At 48.3% G+C, this 22770-nt stretch overlaps 1 protein-coding gene across 2 annotated transcripts in view; it reads right to left on the bottom strand.

The window, feature by feature from the left end:
• Positions 1-22770, bottom strand: part of CUL9 (cullin 9) — a 173708-nt gene that overhangs the window by 75530 nt on the left and 75408 nt on the right. The window lies entirely within an intron of this gene.

Raw genomic sequence — 22770 nt, 5'->3', positions numbered from 1 at the left:
TACGGAAGCCGAAAATGATGCCACGGGAGTACAAGAGCGTCTGCCCCGATGGCTGCCGGATCGTGGGACCGAGCCATGAAGTCGGGAACCTTGGAATTCAGCCGTGATGCCATCAGATCCACGTCCGGGGTTCCCCATTGACAGCAGATCTGGTGGAAGATCTCCGGATGGAGAGACCACTCCCCGGAGTCGAGGCATTGCCGACTGAGGAAGTCTGCCTCCCAATTGTCCACTCCTCCACTCCCGGGATGTGAACCGCAGAGATCATTGAGCGGTTTTCCTCGGCCCATCGGAGGATGTGGCCTACCTCTGTCATGGCCGCCATGCTGTGGGTTCCCCCTTGGCGGTTGATGTATGCCACTGCAGTGGCATTGTCGAACTGAATCCTGATTGGGCGACCTGCTAGGAAGGGATGAAACTGGAGAGGTGCCAGCCTGATCGCCCGGATTTCTAAGATGTTGATTGGAAGGCGTGATTCCTGGGGGGGACCAGCGGCCCTGAGCAGTGTGATGAAGGAACACCGCTCCCCAGCCTAGAAGACTGGCATCTGTCATCACAACCAGCCAGTGTACTGGAAGAAAAGACTTCCCTTGATTCAGGGAGGATTTCAATGTCCACCCCTGAGAGGCTGTCTGACTCGCTGGGGAAGGAGGAACCGACGGTCTAGGGAGAACGGGTTCCTGTCCTAAACAGCCAGGAGGGCATGCTGTAGGGGACGGAGGTGTAGTTGGGCAAATGGAACAGCCTCCATAGCTGCTACCATCCAGCCAAGGACTCTCATACTGAAGCGCAGAGAGTGAGCTTCCCGCTGTAAGACTGAGATCTTTTCCGGGGGAAGAAGAACCAACCCCCGGGACAAATCGAGTATCATTCCTAGAAAGGAAATTCGCTGAGCCGGTACTGGGGAAGATTTTTTGAAATTTATCTTCCAACCCAGGCGAGAAAGGGTATCTATTGTGATGGCCACGGCTTCCTTGCAGGAGCGGAAAGAGGGGCCTTTGATTAGGATATCGTCTAGATACGGTAGCACCACCACTCCTCGGGTGTGGAGTATGGCCACGGCAGCCGCCATGATCTTGGTGAAAACCCTGGGAGCGGTGGCGAGGCCGAAGGGCAGAGCAACGAATTGGAAGTGATCTTTCTGAACTGCGAAGCGAAGAAACCTTTGGTGAGAAGGTAAAATAGGAATGTGGAGGTATGCGTCCTGGATATCTATAGACGCCAGGAACTCGCCTTTTTCCATGGAGGCGATGACAGAACAAAGCGATTCCATCCAGAACCGTCGCACCCTGACGAACTTGTTCAGCAGTTTTAGGTCCAGTTTGGGCCGTACTGTACCGTCCTTCTTTGGAACAATGAAGAGGTTCGAATGAAAACCTTGAAACCTTTCGCTTTGAGGGACCGGAATAATAACTCAGTCTTTTCTCAGAGAGCTTATAGCTTTGAAGAACTCTGATGCTTTTGCCCTGGGAGGAAAAGACAGGAAAAAACGCTTTGGAGGACGAGATAAGAGATCTATCTTGTATCCGGAGGACACTAGATCGTGGACCCACTCGTCGTGAACGATCGAGAGCCACACGGCACTGAAGGAAAGCAGGCGGACGCCTACTTTGAGGGTGTCCCCCGGATACCGCAGGGAGTCATTGTGTGGAAGGTCTGCCTGTTCTGGCGCCTCTGGATCCCGGCTGCCTTGGCCTGCCTCTCCATGAAAGGGAAGGCTTAAAAGAGGCCTGTGAACCTCTGTCTCCACCTTGTGCCCGGCCAGAAACGGGAGATGTGGAAGTAGAGGACCAGTTTGCAGGACTGAGCCTGTGGTTGCAGGTTCCGAAAGGGCCGAGAGGGTCTCTGTTGTGGAAGAAATTTACTCTTCTCTCCAGTGGCGTCAGAAATTAACTGGTCGAGCTTTTCGCCTAAAAGGCGACCGCTCTGATATGGGAAAGAAGTCAATGACTTTTTGGAAGTAGAATCCGCACGCCAGTCCCTGAGCCATAGGGACCTCCGGATGGTGAAAGCATTTGCTGCTGCTTGAGAAGCACAGTCAGCGTCATCCAGGGACGCGGTGACTACAAAATCTCCAGCTCTGGCTATCTGAGTAGCGAGGTCTGCTATCTCGGGGGGAAGATTGGTATCTAGTACTGCTGAAGACAAGACCTCAGCCCAGTGGGTCATAGCCTTAGCCACCCACGTAGCGGCAAAAGATGGAAGAGTGCGGCCGCTGAGGCTTCAAAAGCTGAACGTGCCATATTGTCGATCTGATGATCGGTTGGATTTTTAATAGAGGCGTCCACAGAGGAGGATAAAACAGATTTCGTAGCCAGGCGCGATACCGGAGGATATACTGGGGGAGATTGTGACCAATCTTTTCTTAGATCCTGGGAAAAGGAATATTTGGACTCCATGGGCTTCTGCCCTGTGAATCGTTTATCTGGACGGATCCTGTAAGATTCAACAATTTTCTTAATCTCTCTCTCTCTCTCTCTCTCTCTCTCTTTTTGTGAGGCTTTGGTTGAGACATAGTAAAGCCTGGAGGAACGCGCTTACTAGTAGGGGAAGGGTTAAGCTATGTGTCTGCAGCTTACCCAGGTCCTGTGTCTTGAGTCCCCAGGGGAGGTCCACAGTGTGATGCCACGGGAGTTATGCACAGAAATCGCTAATCCTGAAGGCTGTAATTGAAAAGGCTGGAGCAGCGCTGCAGCATCAGCCCTGTGGGTGTACCAAGATGGCCGCTGAGATCAGGAAGTTAGAGTATCTCAGTGAACGAGAAGCGCCAGAAGGAGTGGGCGGCGGTAACTGCCGGTGGGTGTGGCCAAACTGCGGCCTGTATGAAAGGGAAAAGCCGGGGGCTAAATTTTACACCTGCGGTTGCGGCCTGCAGCGCCGCGACTGCTATTAGCGCCATTCTTAAGCCACACTCTCTGAAGGAATTTCCGCACTGCAGACCACCCATGGACCCGGGCTTTAAGGTGCGGACCTCCCATACCCCGGGGACCAGGACACCCAAGCGCCTCGGCCCCCCGCAGTGTACTCACGGTAGATGCGATGGGCCGGTGCTCAATCCACTGTCGCCATAGTCAGGGAGGGGTGGAGAGCTTCTGCCGCCATGCGTCATCCGCTATATCAGTGGTGATGCAGAGGGGGGCTGCACGGACGCCAATCATAATATGTCCGGCTGTGCACCTGGCTCCAGGAGAGGTAGATGGAGGGCTACGCCATGTGGTCGCCTGCTATGGAGGGAGGGTGGGGCGGGGAGATCGGAACGCGAAGGAACCGTCGCCCGCAAGATGAGCTCAGGGCTGGCATCCAACGTTGCAGGAAAGGATACGGGAGGGACGCTCCACGTACTTGCCTGTTGATGGTTCGGGGGAGATCGGAGCCTAGAAAGGATCCGTCGCCCCCATTCGCTCCGTTAAAGGAAAAAATAGAACAAAAAATCAAAAATTAAAATAAAAACGGTGGGGTCTGAAACAGACCCAAGTGCCTCCTACAGACACTAAGCAAGAACTGGTTCACTGAGAGAAAGCAGGAGGGTGTATACTGCAGGGGAGGAGCTGAGAGCCAGCAGGAGGGTGTATACTGCAGGGGAGGAGCTGAGAGCCAGCAGGAGGGTGTATACTGCAGGGGAGGAGCTGAGAGCCAGCAGGAGGGTGTATACTGCAGGGGAGGAGCTATTCTTTCTGTGTTTACTTAGTGTCCTCCTAGTGGCAGCAGCATAACACCCATGGTCCTGTGTCCCCCAATGAGGCGTAGGAGAAAAGAAACAAATCTAATCAGGAATACTGCGGCATAAGAAAACGGACTCGCCGCTGTAGCCATGCTGAGTGCCGTCACTGACCCAGCAGAGAGGACTGACGGCTGTTTAATTCCCCTCCTTTCCTCCTACACTGCCTCCTATTATCTCGCTTCCGTTCCCTCCTCCACCTTCTCCTTTTCCCTTGTTCCCTCCTCCACATTCTCCTTTTCCCTTGTTCTCTCCTCCACATTCTCCTTTTCCCTTGTTTCCTCCTCCACCTTCTCCCCTTGTTTCCTCCTCCACCTTCTCCTTTTCCCTTGTTCCCTCCTCCACCTTCTCCTTTTCCCTTGTTCCTTCCTCCACCTTCTCTTTTTCCCTTGTTCCCTCCTCCACCTTCTCCTTTTCCCTTGTTCCCTCCTCCACATTCTCTTTTTCCCTTGTTCCTTCCTCCACCTTCTTTTTCCTTCCTCCACCTTCTCCTTTTCCCTTGTTCCCTCCTCCTTCTCCTTTTACCTTGTTCCTTCACCTTCTTTTTCCCTTGTTCCTTCCCCCACCTTCTCCTTTTCCCTTGTTTCCTCCTCCACCTTCTCCTTTTCACTTGTTCCCTCCTCCACATTCTCCTTTTCCCTTGTTTCCTCCTCCACATTCTCCTTTTCCCTTGTTCCCTCCTCCACCTTCTCCTTTTCCCTTGTTTCCTCCTCCACCTTCTCCTTTTCCCTTGTTTCCTCCTCCACCTTCTCCTTTTCCCTTGTTTCCTCCTCCACCTTCTCCTTTTCCCTTGTTCCCTCCTCCACCTTCTCCTTTTCCCTTGTTTCCTCCTCCACCTTCTCCTTTTCCCTTGTTCCCTCCTCCACCTTCTCCTTTTCCCTTGTTTCCTCCTCCACCTTCTCCTTTTCCCTTGTTTCCTCCTCCACCTTCTCCTTTTCCCTTGTTCCCTCCTCCACCTTCTCCTTTTCCCTTGTTTCCTCCTCCACCTTCTCCTTTTCCCTTGTTCCCTCCTCCACCTTCTCCTTTTCCCTTGTTTCCTCCTCCACCTTCTCCTTTTCCCTTGTTCCCTCCTCCACCTTCTCCTTTTCCCTTGTTCCCTCTTCCACCTTCTCCTTTGTTCCCTCCTCCACCTTCTCCTTTTCCCTTGTTCCCTCCTCCACCTTCTCCTTTTCCCTTGTTCCCTCCTCCACCTTCTCCTTTTCCCTTGTTTCCTCCTCCACCTTCTCCTTTTCCCTTGTTCCCTCCTCCACCTTCTCCTTTTCCCTTGTTTCCTCCTCCACCTTCTCCTTTTCCCTTGTTCCCTCCTCCACCTTCTCCTTTTCCCTTGTTCCCTCCTCCACCTTCTCCTTTTCCCTTGTTTCCTCCTCCACCTTCTCCTTTTCCCTTGTTCCCTCCTCCACCTTCTCCTTTTCCCTTGTTCCCTCTTCCACCTTCTCCTTTGTTCCCTCCTCCACCTTCTCCCTTGTTCCTTCCTCCACCTTCTCCTTTTCCCTTGTTTCCTCCCCCACCTTCTCCTTTTCCCTTGTTTCCTCCTCCACCTTCTCCTTTTCCCTTGTTTCCTCCTCCACCTTCTCCTTTTCCCTTGTTCCCTCCTCCACCTTCTCCTTTTCCCTTGTTCCCTCCTCCACCTTCTCCCTTGTTCCCTCCTCCACCTTCTCCCTTGTTCCCTCCTCCACCTTCTCCTGTTCCCTTGTTTCCTCCTCCACCTTCTCCTTTTCCCTTGTTTCCTCCTCCGCCTTTTCTTTTTCCCTTGTTCCCTCCTCCACCTTCTCCTTTTCCCTTGTTCCCTCCTCCACCTTCTCCTTTTCCCTTGTTCCTTCCTCTACCTTCTCCCTTGTTTCCTCCTCCACCTTCTCCTTTTCCCTTGTTCCTTCCTCCACCTTCTTTTTCCCTTGTTCCTTCCTCCACCTTCTCCTTTTCCCTTGTTCCCTCCTCCACCTTCTCCTTCTCCCTTGTTTCCTCCTCCACCTTCTCCTTTTCCCTTGTTCCTTCCTCCACCTTCTTTTTCCCTTGTTCCTTCCTCCACCTTCTCCTTTTCCCTTGTTCCCTCCTCCACCTTCTTCTCCCTTGTTTCCTCCTCCACCTTCTCCTTTTCCCTTGTTCCCTCCTCCACCTTCTCCTTTTCCCTTGTTCCCTCCTCCACCTTCTCCTTTTCCCTTGTTCCCTCCTCCACCTCCCACCCAAATCTATAACAGAGAATTAAACTCTAATAATGGATGGTTTGAACGCAGGAGTATTCAAAGTAGAAGCCCACTATATCCTTAACATGTATTCTATCATATTCCGAAAGTCCACAACTCACTGGCAGACCTGTCGGCGCCCCATTATTACAGCCAACGTACCTCACTATGTGGCTGCACAATCACCGCCGTGTGCTCCACTTCTACCAGCCTAAGATATGAAGTACACTAAGCCTACCAAATAACCGCACGTGGAAAGAAGGGTACATATTGGGGTCTCTGGATGTCACCTCCCTCTATACTGCGATACATCATGAAAAAGGGTGCGAGTCATCAGAAGATTAAATTTATTTTTTTTTAAACTAAAATAGGAAGGTACCCCAATGATCAGGTTGATTAAAAAGTGCCAGCAGTTTGTGGAGCTCCCCCTATCATTAAGCATAGGGTCTGGGGAACACACTGACGCAGGCTGCTCATATCCCTCTGCAGAAGCCCAGAAATAATCTGCTCAAACAAACACACTAAAGCGGCCACTCAGCAGTGAACTAGTTCAAGATACTACATACTGCTGCCACCTGCTGACTTAACTGAGAACTGCACCTGCTCATATATCTTCTACAACATGGTATACAGCAAACTGAGTCTGTGAACCCTAAAATAGGCAACCGTGCCACTGACGTTCTCCTAACTACATGCTGGATATCTAAGTACAGAGTCTTCGGCGCATGCACGGAGCTTGACTGCTGCAGACATGCACGGAGCTTGACTGCTGCAGACATGCACGGAGCTTGACTGCTGCACACATGCGGTGCTGAGCTTCGCTCCCCGACCAGCCATAGTCAGCCTCATTAGGCATCAGTGAGGCTCTCACACCCAGAGGCCCTGTGGCCTGAAATACCGAGGAGAGGAGGCCCAGCTCAGATGGTAAGCCGCCCGTTCACGGAGCTCCTCGCGGGCAGCGGCACTTCCAAAATGGCAGCCGCCATAACTCCTTCCCCGCCTCTGCACCGCAAGAGAACACCACTGCAGGTCCTGATAGTCTCCCCTCATGTGGACTCTGTGGTGCCCACAACAGCGCTGATAAAGCGCTGCGAGAGACTTAGGTGGGAGCTTGCCTCTGCTACGCAGCTGCAGGACATTGCACAACGCTTCTCCAGCCTGGAGGATAAAATGGATGCCGCGGCGGATGCGCTGGGAGAGGATCAGGGGAATCTCAGGAAGCACATGGAGCGCATTCATGAGTTGGAGATAAAATGCGAGGACTTTGAGAACAGGTCACGCAGGGGCAATTTAGGTATACGTGGTCTCCCTGAGAAAGTCCTGGCACTAAAGGACACGGCTACTGCACTCTGTAGCAAACTGGCCCAGCTCTGTAACTCGGATACATAGGGCGCTGCCGAGACCAAGGTCAGAGGACCTCCACAGGGATGTAGGACTTCAACTGCACCACGAGGAACCAGGGACTTAATTCTGTCTGCGGCCAGAGAGACTCCCATACTGCCCGGCCTGCCTAACTCACTGCGTGTCTATGTGGACATTGCACCCGCCGCACTCTCCAGAAGACCTCTCAGACCACTCACCACTTAACTGCAAGCAGCACACATTAAGAACCGATGGGGCGTCCCCTCCTCCCACAGCAATGAAACCTACACAGTTCGGTCCCTAGTGGAAGGCCAGCATGCTTTAGACCACGCTGGTGTCCCGATACCAGAGGCAACCCAACCATTGCCACCACGGCCGACAAGAGTGGAAGGAGGTCCCCAGGACAAGAAGCCAGCACACGGCCAAGTTGCAATGTTCCTTCTTTTTCTTCTCTCTTTCTGGTGGTTGATAGGAGTGGTGCCACCTAGATCTTACATAGAGCCACAATCGCTGGTACCACCCTAGTGACCACTATTCCACACGAGTTAATTAAAGTCTGGACTAATGAATCTCACCGTCTATAAATGCTATCACCGACCGAATTCGTTCATTACAGTCTATGTCAGTAGTTCTAATTACCGTACCCGATATTAGATGGCATAGAGGTATAATATGAGCTGGGCTTTGGCTCTCGGCGTTAACACATGTTGCCTAATCTCAGTGATACCTGGATCCCCCCTTTAATATGGGTCTCCAGATCACTGTGCATACTGGCTATTTCACCCATCTAGGCTTACGTTGCTTTCCATTTGTGGATTCCTCCTCCCTTCCTTTCCTATTGTCTTTCCACAGGATTGTCTACAGTTACTCCGCTCATCGTACTCCATCATACACACTTGCTCGGCAGATCTTACCTCAAAACCTACCCGTGTGGGGAGGGACTATGGGGTAAGTTGCTCCTTAGCACCACATGCGTGACCAGTCATGTGTAAAGTTCTATCCCACAATGTCGGGGTTTCAACTCCCTCTAAAATGTAAGGCTACGTTCACATTTGCGGTGTGCGCCGCAGCGTCGCCGCATGCGTCATGCGCCCCTATATTTAACATGGGGGCGCATGGACATGCGTCGCACTTGCGTTTTGCGCCGCATGCGTCCCTGCGGCGCACGCGTCCGGGCGCAGAGGACGCAGCAAGTTGCATTTTTTGCTGCGTCCAAAATCAATTAAAAAAAGGACGCATGCGGCGCAAAACGCAGCGTTGTGCATGCGTTTTGCTGCGTTTTTGTTTGCGTTGTGCGTTGCAGCGCCGACGCTGCGGCGCACAACGCAAATGTGAACGTAGCCTAAGAAGGCCTTTATATTGGAGACAAAGCCCTGACATTCCTTGCCTCCAGGAGACCTACTTCTCTAGCTCCTCACACCCGACATATTTGACTCTGCTTACTCCCGCTTTATTAGATCATCATGGGAACATAAAACAAGAGGAGAAGCCATTTCTATTAAGAATAGTTTCCCACTGCAGCTCCTCAGTTCTTATTCAGACTCGGGGGGCAGATTCATCATATTACAGGGATCTCTACAAGGACAGAACGTTTGCATTGTGGACAGCTATCTCCCAGCGTCAAATCGATACCGTCTAGACTTATCACTCTCTTTCCACCACCTGATCTGGTGCCGTGAATAGAACTTCACCAAGAATCCAAAGTGGACAGCAGTGCTCTGAGACGCTCGGACATCACAAAAGCAGAAAGGAAAAGGAGCCTTGACCTCAAAGGAGAATAACCTGGTGGACATATAGAGAGATGAACGGGAACAAAAGGGGAACACCTACTTCTCCCCAGCCCATAAAACATATGCCAGAATTGACCTCCACCTAACAATAGCCAACTCACTCCCAGCAATACTATACGCCCACCATATACCTTCTTCATGGTCTGACCATGATGCGGTCCTTTCGGTCTTTAAATTCAGTATCACCACATCCAGGTTGTATAGAGGGAGGCTAAATGAGTCCTTACCGACAGATCCAATTGTTAATACCCTAATTAAAGAGGATAGGAGTAGATCTTTTGAGGACAATACTACAGGAGAATCCTCCCCAGGAGCAGTTTGGTTAACACACAAGAAATATATGACTGGTTCCCTAATCAAGCTAACGGCTAACAAGAAAAGGAAGAGAACAGACTTGCAAACATATTTGGAAGACAAACTTCTAAAACTCGAACTAGCCAACCAACTTTCCACATCTTTGCACCTAACCAAGCAAATACAGGAAACTAAGCTACAATTAGAAGCCACTTTCACCACTAGGACGGAGAGAGCCCTGACTTGGACCAAAGCTACTTTCTACAGACAGGCCAACAAACCCAACAGAATGTTAGCACGTAAACTTAGGGTACCGTCTCACAGTGGCACTTTGGTCGCTACGACGGCACGATCCGTGTCCTTCCAGCGATATACTTACGATCTCGCTGTGTCTGACACGCAGCAGCGATCAGGGACCCCGCTGAGAATCGTACGTCGTAGCAGATCGCTTGAAACTTTCTTTCGTCGTCAGATCACCCGCTGTCATCGGATCGGCGTCACACAAGACGATCCAGCGATGTGTTCCCTTGTAACCAGGGTAAATATCGGGTTACTAAGCGCAGGGCCGCGCTTAGTAACCCGATATTTACCCTGGTTACCATTGTAAAATTAAAAAAAAAAAAACACTACATACTCACCTTCTGATATCTGTCACGTCCCCCGGCGTCCACAGGGTTACGTGCTGCTGCCGAGAACTTCCTGCACTGAATGTATCAGCGCCGGCAATAAAGCAGAGCACAGCGGTGACGTCACCGCTGTGCTCTGCTTTATTGCCGGCGCTGATACATTCAGTGCAGGAAGCTCTGAGCAGCAGCACGTAACCCGGTGGACGTGACATCAGAAGGTGAGTATGTAGTGTTTTTTTTTTTTTTTACTTTTACAATGGTAACCAGGGTAAATATCGGGTTACTAAGCGTGGCCCTGCACTTAGTAACCCAATGTTTACCCTGGTTACCCGGGTGCTGCAGGGGGACTTCGGCATAGTTGAAGACAGTTTCAACGATGCCGAAGTCGTTCCCCTGATCGTTGGTCGCTGGAGAGAGCTGTCTGTGTGACAGCTCCCCAGCGACCACACAGCGACTTTCCAACGATCACGGCCAGGTCGTATCGCTGGTCGTGATCGTTGGTAAGTCTTTTAGTGTAACGGTACCCTTAGAATGAGGGAATCGCTCAACACCATAATCTCCATAAAAGACACTACAGGTTAGGCAGATATCAGACACCCGGATACTATCTACAGCACATTTCACGCCTATTATCAGAAACTCCACTCTGCAGACACCCCACCACAACTCAAGACCTGCATCTCCCCAACATTACAGAACCCACAGCCCAACAACTTCATCTTGATATCTCTGAAGAAGAAATCATCTCAGCAATTAAAAACCTAAAAAAGGAAAGGCCCCTGGACCCGATGGCCTTACGGCGATCTACTATAAAAAATTCAGCGAGATACCTACGCCCCACATTAGGTGTTTTTGTAATTAACTCTTAAAGGGAATCTGTCACCCCGTTTTTTTTATATGAGATAAAAATATCGTTCAATTTAGCGTGAGCTCTGCATTAACACAGTACCTTTCATATCCCCAGATTCCCCACCTTTGCTGAGAAAATACCTTTGTAATCTCTCCGGCGTCCTATGTAAATTACCCTGGTCCGGTCCGATGGGCGGGGCCTATTCGCCGTTTCTCCCCACCTCCTGCCTTGCTCTACGCATTTATTTTTCTTCTTTACTGCGTTGGCGTTGTTTTCCTGCGCCTGCACATTGAAATATCCTCTTGCACGTGCGCAGTATGTTTTGCCCAACAGTGGGCAAAGCATAAAACTCATTATTGCGCATGCGCCGGCATTTTCTATGACATTCTGTGCCCCAGAAGTCTTTCCATGCAACGTCCAGGAACACACGATTTCCGCAGCAATACTTCAGGGGCACAGAGCATAGGGTAAAAAGTCGGTGCATGCGCAATAATGATTTTATGCTTTGCTCACAGTTGGTCAAAGCATACTGCGCAGGCGCTAGAGGCCAATTCAATGGACACGCGCAGAAACTGTACGGGATCTGTGCTATTCACAGATCTCGTTACGTCCAGCACGCCGAGGAGCAGGGGGGAGAGACGGCAAATAGGCTCCGCCTATCGGACCGGCTAATTTACATAGGACACAGGAGAGATTACAAAGGTATTTTCTCAGCAAAGGTGGGGAATCAGGATATAAAAGGTACTGCTGTAATGCAGAGCTCACGTTAAATTGAACGATATTTTTATCTCATATACAAAAAAAAGGGGTGACAAGACTCCCTTTAAATGGATCCCAGAAGCCCCCTGAATTCTACGTGGCACACGTGAATGTGATCCCCAAACCCAAAAGAGACCATCTGCTAACAAAAAATTACAGACCTGTTTCATTATTAAACATAGACCTAAAAATTTTCACATCAATCATTACTGATAGTCTTAATAAATGACTACCCTCTCTAATCCACCATTATCAGGTTGGCTTCATACCCTCGAGACCAGCGCCAGATAATATCAGGAGGAATCTAAATATCATTCACTCAGCAAACCACCACAAAAAAGCCTCTTTTGCTGTTGGCCTTGGACATCAAAAAGGCTTTTGATTCCTTATCCTGGCCTTATCTCTTCATGGTCCTATCCAAATTCGGCATCTCTCGCAAACTCATCTCGTCTTCAGCTATTATGACAGTCCTGCAGCTTATCTAAGGGTACTGTCACACATTGAAATTTCCATCGCTACGACGTTACGATTCGTGACGTTCTAGCGATATCGTTACGATATCGCTGTGTCTGACACGCTACTGCGATCAGACACCCTGCTGAGAATCGTACGTCGTAGCAGATCGTTTGGAACTTTCTTTCGTCGCTTGATCACCCGCTGACATCGCTGGATCGTTGTGTGTGACAGCGATCCAGCGATGTCTTCGCTTGTAACCAGGGTAAACATCGGGTAACTAAGCGCAGGGCCGCGCTTAGTAACCCGATGTTTACCCTGGTTACCAGCGTAAACGTAAAAAAACAAACCGTACATACTCACCCGTCGGTGTCCTTCAGGTCCCTTGCCGTCTGCTTCCTGCTCTGAGTGCCGGCCGGAAAGTGAGAGCAGATCACAGCGGTGCTGCGCTCTGCTCTCACTGTACGGCTGCACTCAGAGCAGGAAGCAGACGGCAAGGGACCTGAAGGACACCGACGGGTGAGTATGTACTGTTTGTTTTTTTACATTTACGCTGGTAACCAGGGTAAACATCGGGTTACTAAGCGCGGCCCTGCGCTTAGTTTCCCGATGTTTACCCTGGTTACCCGGGGACTTCGGCATCGCTCCAGCGCCGTGATTGCAACGTGTGACCGCAGTCTACGACGCTGGAGCGATATTCATACGATCGCTGCGACGTCACGGATCGTGCCGTCGTAGCGATTAAAATGGTACTGTGTGACGGTACCCTAAAGCTTCCATCGACACATCCAATCCCCATAAATATACAGCGAGGCACTAAACAGGGATGTCCTTTATCACCGGCCCTTTTTGCCTCAGCCATGGAACCCCTGGTGGAAGCCATAACGAGAAACCCTAATATCATGGGCCCCGACAACCTAGGAGATCATTACAAAGTCAGTCTCTTTGCGGATGACCTCCTCCTGACCGTAACCAATCCTCATACCACTCTTCCCAATCTGTTCTCCTTCCTTCATGATTTTGAGTTGATCTCAGATCTCAAGATAAATATAGAAAAATCTGAAGCATTATTCATAAGCACTCCAAAAGATGTGCAAACCAATATAATATCCCAAATAAGGTTCACAAGAAAGGATCATTACCTGACCTACCTTGGGATGAACCTTACAACCAATAAGTCGACACTGTTCACATGGAACTACACCCCACTTATACAGAACCTTCAGGCTGACAGCTAGATGCTCCCCCTCGACACTTTCCTGGCTGGGTAGACTACACGCGGTAAAAATGGTATCATTACCTCGCTTTCTATATTAATTCCAATCCCTCCCGATTGCGGTACCAACTAAAACGTTCCTCAATATACATACTATGATTTCTAAGTTTGTGTGGCAAGGAAAGAAAAATTATGTTTCACCACCGGAGATTGGGAGGATTATCTTTGCCCAACTTCGCACTACATTTCAAGTCAGCCCAAATAGCCCAACTAACCAACACATGTTCACATACCAGCAAACCTAGATGGGTTCTCTTGGAGTCATTTCTCACAAAGCCATTCTCGTTACCAGGTCTCATATGGACTACAGAAAAGCTTCCACAGGGTTTGACCATCACGGCGCCTTTCACAGCCCACTCCCTAATATTCTGGAGGAAAGTAAGATTCAAATTTCAACTGCAGTCCAAGCCTTCCCCGCCAATCTCATTACTTAACAACGCAACGTTTCTGCCTGGCCTTGAACCCAATCTCTTTCCGTGGTGGAAGCTAAAAGGGATCTCCATATTAAAACACCTTTGCTCTCCATTTAACATATTACTTAATAGGCAAGAATTTATTCAGAAATATAACCCCCCAACCAGAGAAGCCATGCGTGTAAACCAGATTCTTCACTTTGCCAAACACAATTTTTTCCAAATAAGTCTCCTCTCAAATGCTTCAAGCTTTGAACAAAAATGTCTAAATGTTAAGGGGAACAATATCATTAGTCTACTCAACCATTAATCCTCCACATGATAAGAAAAAACGAAAATATATGGTACAGTAGGAGGAGGATTTGGGCTTCGCTATGTCTGTGGAGAGCTGGTAGCGATGCGCTAAAAAGAGGTCGCCACCAGACGTCTCTTGTGGAGAATTCCCTGAAAGTTCTCCACAGAACATACCATGTCCCAGCAAATCTTCATAGCATTTACCCAAATGTTTCAGACAAATGTTTCAGGGGATGCAATTTACTAGGAGATATGTAACATATTTGGTGCCCAGCGGTATCAGACCTGTGGCATGAAGTTAAACTTCTCGTTGAACAAATGTTTGGTGGGACAGTCCAATTAGACCCCTCCATCTTTCTCCTGGGGGCAAAACATCCGGGATTCACTAATAACTTACACAGACTGGTAAATTTTCTATTTATGGCCACCAAAACCCACATAGCAGCGAAGTGGAAGTCCCCTTCACTCTCTATCTCTCTGGTAAGAGAGAGGACGAATGCCATCATGCTACAGGTCCTTCTCAAAAAATTAGCATATAGTGTTAAATTTCATTATTTACCATAATGTAATGATTACAATTAAACTTTCATATATCATAGATTCATTATCCACCAACTGAAATTTGTCAGGTCTTTTATTGTTTTAATACTGATGATTTTGGCCTACAACTCCTGATAACCCAAAAAACCTGTCTCAATAAATTAAGAATTTAATGAATTAAGAAAAGGTTCTCTAAACGACCTATTACCCTAATCTTCTGAATCAACTAATTAACTCTAAACACATGCAAAAGATACCTGAGGCTTTTAAAAACTCCCTGCCTGGTTCATTACTCAAAACCCCCATCATGGGTAAGACTAGCGACCTGACAGATGTCAAGAAGGCCATCATTGACACCCTCAAGCAAGAGGGTAAGACCCAGAAAGAAATTTCTCAACAAATAGGCTGTTCCCAGAGTGCTGTATCAAGGCACCTCAATGGTAAGTCTGTTGGAAGGAAACAATGTGGCAGAAAACGCTGTACAACGAGAAGAGGTGACCGGACCCTGAGGAAGATTGTGGAGAAGGACCGATTCCAGACCTTGGGGAACCTGAGGAAGCAGTGGACTGAGTCTGGTGTGGAAACATCCAGAGCCACCGTGCACAGGCGTGTGCAGGAAATGGGCTACAGGTGCCGCATTCCCCAGGTAAACAGCGGCAGAAGCGCCTGACCTGGGCTACAGAGAAGCAGCACTGGACTGTTGCTAAGTGGTCCCAAGTACTTTTTTCTGATGAAAGCAAATTTTGCATGTCATTCGGAAATCAAGGTGCCAGAGTCTGGAGGAAGACTGGGGAGAAGGAAATGCCAAAATGCCTGAAGTCCAGTGTCAAGTACCCACAGTCAGTGATGGTGTGGGGTGCCATGTCAGCTGCTGGTGTTGGTCCACTGTGTTTCATCAAGGGCAGGGTCAATGCAACTAGCTATCAGGAGATTTTGGAGCACTTCATGCTTCCTGGCACCTGCTCACAGTGCCAAAACCACTGGTAAATGGTTTACTGACCATGGTATTACTGTGCTCAATTGGCCTGCCAACTCTCCTGACCTGAACCCCATAGAGAATCTGTGGGATATTGTGAAGAGAAAGTTGAGAGACGCAAGACCCAACACTCTGGATGAGCTTAAGGCCGCTATTGAAGCATCCTGGGCCTCCATAACATCTCAGCAGTGTCACAGGCTGATTGCCTCCATGCCACGCCGCATTGAAGCAGTCATTTCTGCCAAAGGATTCCCGACCAAGTATTGAGTGCATAACTGAACATTATTATTTGATGGTTTTTTTGTTTGGTATTAAAAAACACTTTTATTTGATTGGTCGGGTGAAATATGCTAATTTATTGAGACAGGTTTTTTGGGTTATCAGTAGTTGTATGCCAAAATCATCAGTATTAAAACAATAAAAGACCTGACAAATTTCAGTTGGTGGATAATGAATCTATAATATATGAAAGTTTAATTGTAATCATTACATTATGGTAAATAATGACATTTAACACTATATGCTAATTTTTTGAGAAGGACCTGTATATGGGCACATTGAAGCCACCAAAGCGGACATGTGGGGCTCCTCCTTTAAAGGGAACCAGTCACCCCGTTTTTTCAATATGAGCTAAAAATAGCGTTCAATAGGGCCTGAGCTGTGCTTTACAATAGTGCCTTTATTATCCTCTGATTCCTGATACCTTTGTAAACTCGCCGTTTTCGGCTGTCAATCACCCCGGTCCGATAGGCGTTGCCAAATCGCTGTCTCTCCCCCCACTCCTCGGCGTGTCAGACGTAACTCGATCTGTGAATAGCACAGACCGCGCTCATTTTTGGCGGTTGAGCAGTGCATTAGGCACTAGCGCATGCGCAGTATGTATTGCCCAACTGTTGGCAAAGTATACAATACATCATTTCGCATGCGCTGGTTTTCACTGTAACCTCTGTGCCCCGGAAGTCAGCATATGCACAATTTGCATATGCTGACTTCCGGGGAACAGAGGTTACAGTGTAAACCCGCACAATGATGTGCTGTATGCTATGCCCACAGTTGGTTAAAACCCGGAGGTGGTGAGAATCAGAGATTAGCCACCGCCCATCGGACCGGGGTGATTGACAGCCGAAAACGGCGGGTTTACAAAGGTATTTTGGCAGCAAAGGTGGGGAATCAGAGGATAATAAAGGCACTATTGTAAGGTTCCCTTTAAGATATGGAACCCGTGGATAGATCTAGATCCAAACACGCAACTAAATCAGGCCCTACGTCTGTCACCCTGATGAGGCAGGATCTGAAGGACTTAAGGAAGATGGCCAAACAAAATATTAGGGGTTTAATCACATGTCTCCACTTGAGTAGACCTTATCATAAATTATATTCTTTCTCTACCTTAAAACACTCCTTGCATGACCCAATCTGAATCTGAAATTCTGACTATTTTATGTTGATGGCATTGCGTGCAATAGTTGATAGTAAACTGGTGTAAAACACACTGTGGATTACCTGTTTGTCTTTCCTTTGTACTGTCCCCCCCCCCCTATCTTTTTCTTGTCTCCCCCTATGTTAAAATTTGTATTTGTTCATTATTAATTAAAATGTACACCTCCCCTGAGTGGGACAACCCACCCAAACTGTTGCATACTTTCAATATCTTGTTTCTAAATAAAACCTATTGAAACTAAAAAGTGCCAGCACTTTATTCTAACTCGCAATTATTTTAAAGATGGGGTGCACTATTACACACAGAAATGGGGTACCGCCATGGGAACCAGGTTCACGCCGAGCTACGTCAAGCTCTACATGGGAAGATAGGAGGAGGCTGTCATCTACCCAGCGGCTGTGCTCGGTGAGAACCTGGTTCTATGGCAGCGGTTCGTAGACAACATGATTTTTATATGGTCAAGAAGCGAATCTTCCCTTTTAACATTTTTTAATGATATAAATATCCATGTCCAGTTGCCACCTACCTGGCTACTTAATATACCAAAGAGTCAGAATATGCTACTGGAAAAACCCCAAATGTCCGTCATTAGCCGAGATTGTAACATTGGTGAAAGACAACTGTCTATCAGAGAAGATAATGGCTTCATCCACCAAGAACACAACATCTTAGGACATGGGAAAGCTGCCATCATTCACACTACACACTGTGGACAGAGATGTAATAGGGCTAGTAACGGCGATATGCGGGGATAATAATCTGACGTCGTCACCACTTCCCTTCCTCCTTTTTCCCATAATATTTAGTTGTTTAAAATTAATATTATGTTTAGCTGATATTGTATTGGTTGATATACAATGACTGAAGGCTACATTGTTGTAAAGTATGACTTTATAAAATTACTTTATGGTAAATATAGATAGAGATAGAGATAGAGAGAGAGAGAGAGAGAGAGAGAGAGAGAGAGAGATATTATATATATATACACACATACACAGTGGGGCAAAAAAGTATTTAGTCATTCAGCAATAGTGCAAGTTCCACCACTTAAAAAGATGAGAGGCGTCTGTAATTTACATCATAGGTAGACCTCAACTATGGGAGACAAACTGAGAAAAAAAAATCCAGAAAATCACATTGTCTGTTTTTTTTATCATTTTATTTGCATATTATGGTGGAAAATAAGTATTTGGTCAGAAACAAACAATCCAGATTTCTGGCTCTCACAGACCTGTAACTTCTTCTTTAAGAGTCTCCTCTTTCCTCCACTCATTACCTGTAGTAATGGCACCTGTTTAAACTTGTTATCAGTATAAAAAGACACCTGTGCACACCCTCAAACAGTCTGACTCCAAACTCCACTATGGTGAAGACCAAAGAGCTGTCAAAGGACACCAGAAACAAAATTGTAGCCCTGCACCAGGCTGGGAAGACTGAATCTGCAATAGCCAACCAGCTTGGAGTGAAGAAATCAACAGTGGGAGCAATAATTAGAAAATGGAAGACATTCAAGACCACTGATAATCTCCCTCGATCTGGGGCTCCACGCAAAATCCCACCCCGTGGGGTCAGAATGATCACAAGAACGTTGAGCAAAAATCCCAGAACCACGCGGGGGGACCTAGTGAATGAACTGCAGAGAGCTGGGACCAATGTAACAAGGCCTACCATAAGTAACACACTACGCCACCATGGACTCAGATCCTGCAGTGCCAGACGTGTCCCACTGCTTAAGCCAGTACATGTCCGGGCCCGTCTGAAGTTTGCTAGAGAGCGTTTGGATGATCCAGAGGAGTTTTGGGAGAATGTCCTATGGTCTGATGAAACCAAACTGGAACTGTTTGGTAGAAACACAACTTGTCGTGTTTGGAGGAAAAAGAATACTGAGTTGCATCCATCAAACACCATACCTACTGTAAAGCATGGTGGTGGAAACATCATGCTTTGGGGCTGTTTCTCTGCAAAGGGGCCAGGACGACTGATCCGGGTACATGAAAGAATGAATGGGGCCATGTATCGTGAGATTTTGAGTGCAAACCTCCTTCCATCAGCAAGGGCATTGAAGATGAAACCTGGCTGGGTCTTTCAACATGACAATGATCCAAAGCACACCGCCAGGGCAACGAAGGAGTGGCTTCGTAAGAAGCATTTCAAGGTCCTGGAGTGGCCTAGCCAGTCTCCAGATCTCAACCCTATAGAAAACCTTTGGAGGGAGTTGAAAGTCCGTGTTGCCAAGCGAAAAGCCAAAAACATCACTGCTCTAGAGGAGATCTGCATGGAGGAATGGGCCAACATACCAACAACAGTGTGTGGCAACCTTGTGAAGACTTACAGAAAACGTTTGACCTCTGTCATTGCCAACAAAGGATATATTACAAAGTATTGAGATGAAATTTTGTTTCTGACCAAATACTTATTTTCCACCATAATATGAAAATAAAATGATAAAAAAAACAGACAATGTGATTTTCTGGATTTTTATTTCTCAGTTTGTCTCCCATAGTTGAGGTCTACCTATGATGTAAATTACAGACGCCTCTCATCTTTTTAAGTGGTGGAACTTACACTATTGCTGACTGACTAAATACTTTTTTGCCTATATATATATATATATATTACCGAACCATTGACTCACAGCAGAACCGGGATTATAACATTGTAAAGCAGACTATCCTGGATTACCATGCTATCGCCCCAGACTCCTATAGGGCCAAGTTCCGAGACCTCCCATGCACTACAAGGGGATCGTTTAGGATGTATGCACATAAGATGTCCCAGGCATGTCGGAGATGGCTGTAAGTAGAAAACGCCTTTACTGTGGAAGATGTTATACAGGCGTTCCTTATAGAACAATTTCTTGCCAAGTGCCCTGCAGAGGTACAGGAATGGGTCCAGGAGCGCACGCCGTGCACCGTGGATAGAGCTGCAGCCCTGGCCGATGAAGCCCTTACTATCCGACCGCAATGGAGGAGGCTTCTGGACAATGAACCACGGCCTTCTCCCGCGCCCCGTCTCCCTCCGATTATATCTGCCCTTCCACCTAGTCGAAAGCCGATGACAATCACGCCTCACCATCCTGGGCCCCAACAGTTCCGACCACGATCTGGGAGTATCACAGAGAGGAGATGTTATGGGTGTGGGCAACCTGGACATTTGCAGTCTGGCTGTCCCTCCAGGATTCGGAGGGAGCCCCACCTTGTCCAGTGCATCATGTGCACTCCATCCCGCCTGAGGAAGAGCTACCACCACCCCCACCAGAGTGGACAACCGACCACGGCACCATAAATACCCCTCCTGGAGCGTGCGGACTCCGACCTTTGAACTTTAGCTACCCAGTGCAACGGCAACGCCATCTGCAGGATGTCTTAGTTGATGGATGCAAAGTGTCAGATTTTAGAGACACGGGGGCATTCCTGACTATCGCTGACCCCCGTGTGGTTCGACCCGAGGCAATTCACCAGGGCCCGGGAATTCCCATTGTCCTGGTGGGGGGTGTCCGCAAATATATACAACGAGCGTTGGTGCGTTTGGATTATGGTTTTGGATAAAAACTGTGTTGGATTGGCGATATGGGAGGACTTCCTGCAGATATCATCCTTGGAAATGACATTGGGGAGTTGCAGTGTCATTTTGTTGGAGCAGTCACCCAACTACAGGCCCTTCAAGCACCACCACATCCGGACCTCACCAGGGAGCAATCTGTTTGGCCGGAAGGTCCATGGCCCTCTCACTCTTCTGAAAGAACAATTGGAGCGAGATATTGCAGACATCGGAACGCCCATCATTCCCTACGTTCTAGAGTTCAGAGACCGTCTCGCCCAGCTAGCTACCTTGGCTAATGAACGTCAGCGAATAACCCAGTCCAGTCCTGGTATGACCATAAAGCCAGGACCCGGGAATTTATGGAAGGACAACAAGTGCTCATGATTATTGCAACCCCTGCCCCTGTACAAGGAACTATAAACAGTGGAGCAATGTGGACTAAAGTGAGCAGGCCAGAGGTCTGTGTAGACCTCATGGAGTGCTCACTTATTATGAGAGGAGAGAGGTTGTGAAGGTGTGATACGCTATGTGGGTATCATTTTGGGTATATTTATACTTTACTGATTTTCATAGTGTTCTCTTGTTGCCCTGTATCATTCCATGTATGGCCCATATTGTCTAGAGTCTCAATTACCTTCCAAAAGGCTGATAATTGGATTAGCACACTTAGGGTACCGTCACACAGTGGCACTTTGATCGCTACGACGGTACGATCCGTGACGTTCCAGCGATATCCATACGATATCGCTGTGTCTGACACGCAGCAGCGATCAGGGATCCTGCTGAGAATCGTACGTCGTAGCAGATCGTATGGAACTTTCTTTCGTCGCTGGATCTCCCGCTGACATCGCAGGATCGTTGTGTGTGACAGCGATCCAGCGATGCGTTCGCTTGTAACCAGGGTAAACATCGGGTTACTAAGCGCAGGGCCGCGCTTAGTAACCCGATGTTTACCCTGGTTACCAGCGTAAACGTAAAAAAAACAAACCGTACATACTTACATTCCGGTGTCTGTCCTCCGGCGTCTCAGCTTCTCTGCACTGTGAGCGCCGGCCAGCCAGAAAGCGAGCACAGCGGTGACGTCTGACGTCACCGCTGTGCTTTCCGGCTCTGCTGCTTACACAGTGGAGAGAAGCAGAACGCCGGGGGACAGACACCGGAATGTGAGTATGTACGGTTTGTTTTTTTTACGTTTACGCTGGTAACCAGGGTAAACATCGGGTTACTAAGCGCGGCCCTGCGCTTAGTAACCCGATGTTTACCCTGGTTACCCGGGGACTTCGGCATCGCTCCAGCGCCGTGATTGCAACGTGTGACCGCAGTCTACGACGCTGGAGCGATAATCATACGATCGCTGCGACGTCACGGATCGTGCCGTCGTAGCGTCCAAAGTGTGACTGTGTGACAGTACCCTTACTGTCTGCAGCCTGACTGTATCTATGCCTCTTGATGACCCCCTGAAGTGCCTTAATCCCCGAGGCACCTTTATCAGGTCTGGGAGGCCTGAAAACCACCCCAACCTGTCTGACTACCCCTGGACATAAGGAGGGGGCTGGGGAGGACAGGAGCTTTAGGCCATGTGCACACTTTCAGGATTTTTCGCGTTTTTTTCGCTATAAAAACACGAAAAAAACGCTAACATATGCCTCCTATTATTTACAGGGTATTCCGCATTTTTTGTGCAAATGTTGCATTTTTTTCCGTGAAAAAAATCGCATCGCGGAAAAAAAAGCAACATGTTCATTAAAAATGTGGAATTGCGGGGATTCCACACACCTAGGAGTGCATTTATTTGCTTACTTCCCGCATGAGGCTGTGCACACCATGCGGGAAGTAAGCAGATTATGTGCGGTTGGTACCCAGGGTGGAGGAGAGGAGACTCTCCTCCACGCACTGGGCACCATATAATTGGTAAAAAAAAAAAGAATTAAAATAAAAAATAGTCCTATACTCACCCTCTGATGCCCCCCGAGGTGTTCCAGCCTCTCCGGTGCATGCTCTCTCTTCCGTTCCTATAGATGCCGGTGTGGTTCAGGACCTGTGATGACGTCGCTGTCTTGTGATTGGTCGCGTGACCGCTCATGTGACTCACGCGACCAATCACAAGCCGCGACGTCATCGAAGGTCCTGAACCACACCGGCATCTATAGGAACGGACGCCGCTGAGGATATCGGCTGTCTGCAGGTGAGTATAACCATTTTTTTATTTTTTTAATTATTTTTAACATTCTATCTTTTTACTATAGATGCTGCAT

This window comes from Ranitomeya variabilis, chromosome 2, assembly GCF_051348905.1.
Source record: "Ranitomeya variabilis isolate aRanVar5 chromosome 2, aRanVar5.hap1, whole genome shotgun sequence".
Taxonomy (NCBI): Eukaryota; Metazoa; Chordata; class Amphibia; order Anura; family Dendrobatidae; genus Ranitomeya; species Ranitomeya variabilis.
Note: the sequence above shows the minus strand (reverse complement) of the source record. Positions and strands in the feature narration are given on the sequence as shown.